The 6,759-nt window shown below is 47.3% G+C and overlaps 1 pseudogene; it reads right to left on the bottom strand.

Moving 5' to 3' along the window:
• Window positions 1–2,886: 2,886 nt before the first annotated feature.
• LOC144326271 (E3 ubiquitin-protein ligase RNF4 pseudogene) lies at window positions 2,887–3,512 on the bottom strand (annotated as a pseudogene).
• Between the last annotated feature and the right edge of the window lie 3,247 nt (window positions 3,513–6,759).

The raw sequence follows: 6,759 nt of genomic DNA, 5'->3' as shown, positions 1-6,759 counted from the left end.
AGGATTCACAGAAAGGGGCTCCCGTGGTCAGAGCTAGGGGGGTGCCAGAGGGAACACCTCAGGAAGGAGGGGCCAGAGGGGACTCAGAGAGCAGCAGTTGGAAATCGGGACCAGCTTCCCCACCGGAGAGCAGTAAGGGGGAGGAGTCCCAAGCATCGGCAGCAGGCAGCTTTCCGTCAGCGGAAGGACATGAGTCAGGGTTAGCCACGCCTGCATCAGAGAGCGAGGAAACGGTCAAAAGGAAGGTCAGAGGCAGCGCGCGCGCGCCAAGTTCAAATGTGCGAGAGGGTGGCGCAATGAGCAGCCCGGATAGGGAGCCAGGTCCCAAAGCCCGCCGAAGAGAGGGGGAAGAGTCCGAAGGGTCCGCCTCCGAGGCGTCCAGGAAGGAAGGCACCCCGGGGGGTAGTAGGACCCAGAGGCGGAAGGAGAAACGAAGAAGGTGGAGTAAGGCTAGAGTCTTAAACTGGTGTACAGGGGGCGGAGACTCAGACGAGGCTTCGCTGGTCTAGGGTCTAGACGTAGAGACGCACGCTAGGGCTTGAAAATGGAAACTAAACTTCAATAAAGACTTTTGTACAGTTCTACTGGCTAGCGTTGGTCCTCTGTGAGCTGGGACCGGGAGGCAGTCTCTGACAAATGCGGTCTTGATTATGCTACCACTCAGTGGATTTGTAACTGGCTGACTGACCGAACCCAAAGGGTGCTTATCAATGGTTCCTCTTCATCCTGGAGAAGAGTGATTAGTGGGGTGCCACAGGGTTCTGTCTTGGGCCCGGTCTTATTCAACATCTTTATCAACGACTTGGATGATGGACTCAAGGGCATCCTGATCAAATTTGCAGATGACACCAAACTGGGAGGGGTGGCTAACACCCCAGAGGACAGGATTACACTTCAAAACGACCTTGACAGATTAGAGAACTGGGCCAAAACAAACAAGATGAACTTTAACAGGGAGAAATGTAAAGTATTGCACTTGGGCAAAAAAAATAATGAGAGGCACAAATACAAGATGGGTGACACCTGGCTTGAGAGCAGTACATGTGAAAAGGATCTAGGAGTCTTGGTTGACCACAAACTTGACATGAGCCAACAGTCAAATTTGGGACCCCCCAGGGCACCATATTACCAAGGCCCCTCCCTGGGCAAAGTGTCATTTGTTCTTCAGTAAGAGTGTCTGTGCAAACAGAACAGAAATGGTGATGGTAGGGATGAATGGAAATGACCTTCCGTTGAGCACTCTGTCTTAAGCTCCCCTCGAAAGCTGGGGGATGCATATAGGTTCTGGTAACACCAGACGCATTTGCACAGAGTATTTGATCCCCACAGCCCATGTTCACAGAGACAATGCCATCTGTGGAAGTCCTAACCATGCCACATGATTGCCAGGCTATGTGCAAGTCTAATATGGGGTGTGTGCAGCTAGGCCCCTGCAGCAGGCTGCGGGGAGACTAAGGAAGCCTCCATTTTTAAAAAGGTGTTCAATCCAGTGCTGAACTGGAAGCGTAACACTGGCCCTCCAAGCTGTCACGGGTGAGGTTTCACTATGTTACGAGACTCCTTAAAATCGAATAAACAAGAAACATGGGGGGAAATATTATGAGACTCACCGCGGCCCATATACCTTGCCGATTAAGGCCTGGTGAGATGCTGCTGATTAGCTGGATAGCCCATGTTTTCTACCAACGGAAGATTGGGTGGCATACATTTAAGTTACAGGTAGGTAGCCGTGTTGGTCTGCCGTAGTCGAAACGAAATAAAAAAATGCCTTCCAGTAGCACCTTAGAGACCAACTAAGTTTGTGATTGGTATGAGCTTTTGTGTGCTCATGTATCTGAAGAAGTGTGCATGCACATGAGAGCTCATACCAATCACAAACTTAGTTGGTCTCTAAGGTGCTACTGGAAGGCACTTTTTATACATTTAAGAGAAAGTCTTTAATTTAAGAGTTATCAACATAAAACATTTTAAAGCAATTAGACCTATTAGTACAGCAGCATCCCAAAGTTCAACAGTTCCACATAGTTCCACTATGAATACGTAACAGGGCTGAGAAAGGGAGTCACCGCAACTCAAGTTGACTTCATCATGCGAGGTTCAAGTCTTACATGCTTGCTGCTTGAAACATGGCCCTATGGGTGCAGCTTCCCCACAGCAAAGTGTTTCTGAAAAGCAGATCAATACTTTATCTTCTGCCAACCATTTGAGGAGTGTTTCACATAAATGGCTTAGCTCATCTCCATTGGATTCTGCCCCACGTGGCAACCTTGGTACGGACTCCACTATGAATTGCTCCTTAAGCATATGCCTGGACAGGGAAAGCTGCTCAGATCTAGCATGATGGCTGTATTCTCTTCAAGAGAAGACTCAGACCACCAGGAGTTCTTTGTAATAAACCATTTATGCATGCAGCGTTAGAAATGAGCCACAGTGTTGTATAAACCTTGGTCTTTATTAGGGCTACATCAACAGAAAGAGGGGTTTGCCACTAGAAAGCAAGTAGATGTGGAACAGACTTCCACCGGTGAGTGGTTGGCTTTGGTTTTTTACAAGGCAAATTGCAAAAAGAAGCTGCAGCTTGTATTATCATAGATGACTATGAATAGCCTAGTCTTGAATAAATGAGTTCACTCAACATCAGTCTTTTCTCAAAGCAGCAACAGAACTAGAACAGAAATGAGGTATCGGCACAAAGCAATGTGGCAACAGCAGACATATCCTCCAAGCTGTTCTTCAAACGTCTACAGACCTCAAAAAATGTGAGCTGCAAAAACCTTAAAGCGAAATGAAGCTGAAACAGTACAACTGGACTATAAGGAGGCCAACTGGAAAAAACGTGAAATTGCGAACTGTCATATATACTGTACTTGGTGTGTTCTTTGGAGTTCACTCATGTTTATGAAGGCCACATTAGACTGTGTTCAGGAACACCCATGTCTTCACATATAAATTGGATGATACTCCTTTGGAGTGAGATGCCTCCTACAAATTGGGCAAAAGTTAGCATACCTAAGAAAATTGCTGAGGCACTGACTACAGAAGATGTGGCCACATGTTGTTGACACTATAAGCCGTCCACTTTGCACAATCTCTGCAAAGCTGTCTATGCAAATTCCACAACTCAAAGTGCCTGAGGATCTTGCAAATTCCCTCCTTCCCACTTCTCTGGGGAGCTTTCTAGTGGCAAGAGCACCACTCTGTGTGTGTCTGCTATCACCACCACCACCACCACCACCACTAAATATGAGGCTGTCAGACAATGGTTGAGGTCTGAACTCTCTATCGGGCTGCTGCCCACTCTCTCCAACAAGCACAAGAGAAGCGTCTTGCGTAAGATCAACAACTAGAGGTTCTGAAGTTTCGCAAGTGAGGTCAACTACTTCCACATCCATACTTCTATCATTAAGGCTGTGTGGCAGGGAGGCGGAGGCGGAGGAGGAGGGGATACAGGGTTCAGAAGCAGTTCCCACCATCATCTTGTCCAGAGTATGAGGAGGTCTTGCGGAGGTGTTGCGACTGCCCCTCTTGCTGTTGCTGTGCTGGGTTGCATTACATTCTGTACTTGTGCACAGGGATGGGAGAGGCACAGGCTGCAGAGTACTTGCTTCCCCCCTTATCTCCATGTGCTGCTCCCTGCTTAGTCGCCAAGCAATTCTGTAATGTGATAAGGATGATCATGAATGCTCTCTCTAAAGCAACTTGATGCAACTGGTGACGCTTTGGAGCACCGTGACTTTCTTAGAGTTGTCTCTTTTATAGCAGGTACTCCGAAGCTGGAGCAAGTTCAACATCTTGAGGAGTTAGGGCAGGCTTCCTCAACCTCGGCCCTCCAGATGTTTTTGGCCTACAACTCCCATGATCCCTAGCCAGCAGGACCAGTGGTCAGGGAGGATGGGAATTGTCGTCTCAAAACATCGGAAGGGCCGAGGTTGAGGAAGCCTGAGTTAGGGTGTCTTTCGTGTTACTCTATAGAACTGCATTCACGTGGGAAGAAACAGGATTAGGCTAAGAAGCAGGCACACAACTATTAGTTTTCTGTCTTTCAGCCAAGAGATTAGCTAAAACAATTAGGATTATTACGAGGTGGAGCATCTTTCCCTACCTTGACAGTCCTCTTTATACAAGAGTCTGATAAGGAGAAGGGAAGAACTCATGATGAATGTCTCTTCTTCAAGAAGAACCAGGGCACATAGCCAAGCTGAGGACTAAGGATGAGGAGATTAAGGAAGTTATGGTGAAATGGGCGATGGATTTGGGATACAGTTTGGAATATGACAGTTGGATAAAGCTTTGGAACAAAGATATGAAGTTTACAGCATGTGTTGCACTAAGAGAAAACATGGAAAAGATGATGTACAGATGGTACACCACTCCTGTAAAATTAGAAAAAATCTTTAAGACTGGGGATAAAATGTGCTGGAAGTGCAAAAATAAGGAAGGAAGTTTCTACCACATGTGGTGGACTTGCGAAAAAAATTGAAAAAATTGGGAGCTTGTTTATAATGAGTTTAAAAAAATGTTTAAATACACTTTTGTTAAAAAACCTGAAAATTTCCTTCTGGGGATGATGGGTAATGAAATCAAGAAAGAGGACCAGACTTTATTCCAATATGCAACAACGGCTGCTAGAATATTAATAGCACAAAATTGGAAGTCAACTAATATCCCAACGATAAGAGAATGGCAAAGCAAGTTATTTGAATACATAGAATTGGCAAAAATGACACAAAAAATCAGAGACCAGAAAGAAACAAAGTTTATTAAGGAATGGAATAAATTTATAACATATATCGAAGCAGAATTAAAAAATGTTAAGATCACAGTAGGCTCAATATAACCCTACAACGTGCAGATATTTTAAAGAGAAACTGTGGGGGGAAATCCTTTGTTACATAACCCAAAACCGAGGTGGAGGGAAGTCAATTAGTTATATGTTGTTTTGGTCTTTTGTCTCTTTTCCTTTGTTAGTTTTGTTGTTTGTTTTGTTTTATTTGTGATGAATTTGTTCTGTGTGTATTTGTACGTAATAAAAATCAATAAAGAAAAAAAATAGACCACCTTTTCTGTGATGTAGGTATGTGGGGGTGGTGGTCTTGGGTTACACCCTTTCTGTGATGTATGTATGATGTATGGAGGGGTGGTCTTGAGCTCCAGGGCAGGGAATTTAAAATTTCTATATAAGGGCAGGCACACCTTTGTTCTGGGTTCCTCCTCCTTTCCTGCGTGTGAGGGGAGCACCCTGTTGCAACAGATCAATAAAGATCAGGCTTACTAGCTGCTTTGCTTCTCAATATTCTCTGCTTGGCCTCTGTTATTTTCTCCTACCAATAGGGAACCTACGTAAGGACTCTGTATGGGCTGTTGGACACCCCATAAGGGGAAAAGGGCACATTTTGTTTACAACAGTATAAAACCAATGTAAGTTTGTGATGTATCTATGTTCAGTGGTGCCCCGCAAGACGAACGCCTCGCAAGACGGAAAACCCGCTAGACGAAAGGATTTTCCGTTTTGGAGGCGCTTCGCAAAACGAATTTCCCTATGGGCTTGCTTCGCAAGACGAAAGCCCATAGGGAAATCTCCGGGACAGCGGGGAAGCACAGCGCGTCTTCCCCACTGTCCTCGGACCTCCTCCGAAGCCTGGCGGCGGGGCGGGGACACCTCCTCCCGCCGCCCGGCTTCGGAAGGATGCTCCGAAGCCGGGCGGCGGGGCGGGGACACCTCCTCCCGCCGCCCGGCTTCGGAAGGCTGCTCCAAAGCCGGGCGGCGGGGCGGGGACACCTCCTCCCGCCGCCTGGCTTCGGAAGGCTGCTCCGAAGCCGGGCGGCGGGGCGGGGACACCTCCTCCCGCCGCCAGGCTTCGGAAGGATGCTCCGAAGCCGGGCGGCGGGGCGGGGACACCTCCTCCCGCCGCCCGGCTTCGGAAGGATGCTCCGAAGCCTGGCGGGGGGGCGGAGAGACCTCCTCCCGCCGCCAGGCTTCGGAAGGCTGTCCTGAAGACTTGGGGTGGGAGAAGGGTTTTCCTTCCCACCGCCAACATTCAGAATGCTGTTCTGAATGTTGGCGGTGGGGAGGAAAAACCCTCCTCCCACGCAAGCCCCGGGAACAGAGGAAAAGCACTGCGCACCTTCCCCTCTGTTCCCGTACCTGTCCTGAAGGCTTGCGGTGGGGAGAAAAGCCCTTCTCCGCACCGCCAGCCTGGCAAGCGGTTTCCATAGGGACGCATTAATTGATTTTCAATGCATTCCTATGGGAAACCGTGCTTCGCAAGACGAAAAACTCGCAAGAAGAAAAAACTTGCGGAACGAATTAATTTCGTCTTGCGAGGCACCACTGTATAGGTTAAACTTTGTACTGTTTAACTGCATAAGCCCCTTGGTGCTATTTCCTTTGTGCATTTCTGCAGACCACACCCTTGGACACATGGCAATAACAACATTGTAACCAAGCAGCTTGCAGATGGTATTCGCAATTGCTGATGCTTTCACAATTCCTTTAAAATTAGCTGCAGTGTTTCAAGAATGCACTTGTGTCTTGGATTAGGGGTTCCAAGTCCTTCAATCATATTCCAGGTTTGCATTCTTTTCATTTGCTGCTTGGAAAGTGTAGACTACTAAATAACTTGGAACAGATGGTTCCCAAAGCTTTGGCTTTGCTGTGAACTCCTCCAACTACAAATGTATCCTTATGAGCCATGTCAGAGTTCCCAAAATCAGGTTATGGTGATTAAGGCAAACTGTACTGAATCTGGTCATTCTTTC

Source organism: Podarcis muralis, chromosome W (genome assembly GCF_964188315.1).
Source record: "Podarcis muralis chromosome W, rPodMur119.hap1.1, whole genome shotgun sequence".
NCBI classification, from domain to species: Eukaryota; Metazoa; Chordata; class Lepidosauria; order Squamata; family Lacertidae; genus Podarcis; species Podarcis muralis.
The sequence above is the reverse complement of the archived record's forward strand: the minus strand, read 5'-3'. Positions and strand labels throughout refer to the sequence as shown.